This window comes from Panthera uncia, chromosome C2, assembly GCF_023721935.1.
Source record: "Panthera uncia isolate 11264 chromosome C2, Puncia_PCG_1.0, whole genome shotgun sequence".
NCBI lineage: Eukaryota > Metazoa > Chordata > Mammalia > Carnivora > Felidae > Panthera > Panthera uncia.
The window spans coordinates 21,803,373-21,804,534 of NC_064810.1; the positions used below are offsets into that span (position 1 = coordinate 21,803,373).

At 51.1% G+C, this 1,162-nt stretch overlaps 1 pseudogene; it reads left to right on the forward strand.

Annotated features, from left to right (window-relative positions):
- The first annotated feature begins 234 nt into the window (after positions 1-234).
- LOC125921520 (ADP-ribosylation factor 1-like) lies at positions 235-673 on the forward strand (annotated as a pseudogene).
- Positions 674-1,162: the final 489 nt, after the last annotated feature.

The window sequence follows — 1,162 nt, forward strand, 5'->3', positions numbered from 1 at the left end:
GCATATCAAGCTCTCCATTTCTTTGCCAACACAATTACTTGGGCAACTTGAAGTCCCCACCCCTTAAGTGTGTGATGTGCATAGCAACCTACTTCTAAAGGGTAGGAAAGCTGAGACTAAAAAAAGTAACTTGACACTGGAGAAAGCTGACGTTTAAACACTTCTTTAGTCAAGTGATAAAAGATCAACAGTGAAATATTACATTGACTGTATGTATTCTTGATATGACATGACATGCTATCCACTCTGAAGCTGGGTGGGATCGTCACCACCATCCCCACCATAGGCTTCAGTGTGGAAACCATGGAGAAGAACGTCGGTTTCACCGTGTGGGGAAACGCGCGCCAGGACAAGATCCAGACTCTGTGGCGCCACGACTTCCAGAACACGCCAGGTCTCGTCTTTGGGGGCAGGCGGCATCAACAGAGGGCTCGTGAACCCTGCCGGTGAGTTGCTCATGGGGATGCTGGTGAGGGGCGAGCTCAGGGACGCAATCCCGCTGGCGTTCGCCAACAAGCAGGACGTCCCCAACACCGTGAAAGTGGCCGAGATCACAGAGAAGCTGGGTGTGCACCACAGGAACTGCTACGTGCGGGCCACCTGTGCCACCAGTGCCCACAGGCTCTATGAGAGACCGGACTGGCTGTCCAATTGGCTCAGGAACCGGAAGTGAGCCACGCTCCTCCTCTTCCCTTTCGCTGTTTTAATTCCTTCCACCCTGCTTTCTTCTGCAGTGGTGTGAGCACGGAAAGGGTGTCCCTGGTGGGTCAGTGCGCCGCACCCTGCTGCAGATGTGCAAAGCGCAGCCTGCAGCCGGGTTTTATTGACTAAATAATTATTGTTACCAACTAGGCAGTTTTCTGGTATTCTTATGCAATATTACTCAGCTTGCTTTTTTGGTGTTTTGTTTTGTTTTGTTTTTGTTTGCTTTTTTTATTGTAAAAAGAGAATCAACTCACCGTTGGGTACTGAGAAGGGATGTTAGGCAAACGGCGATCTCCAGGAGTAGCTGTGTGGGATCAGCCTAGTGCTCCTCCTCTGGGATCCATTCTGTGTGCTCAGGATAGGATCCCTGAGATTCGCTGTGTCTCCCATCCCACATCCCCTAGCTTTTGTGCTTACACTTGTGCTCATCCAGCGACCCAGGAGATGGGCTGGGGGC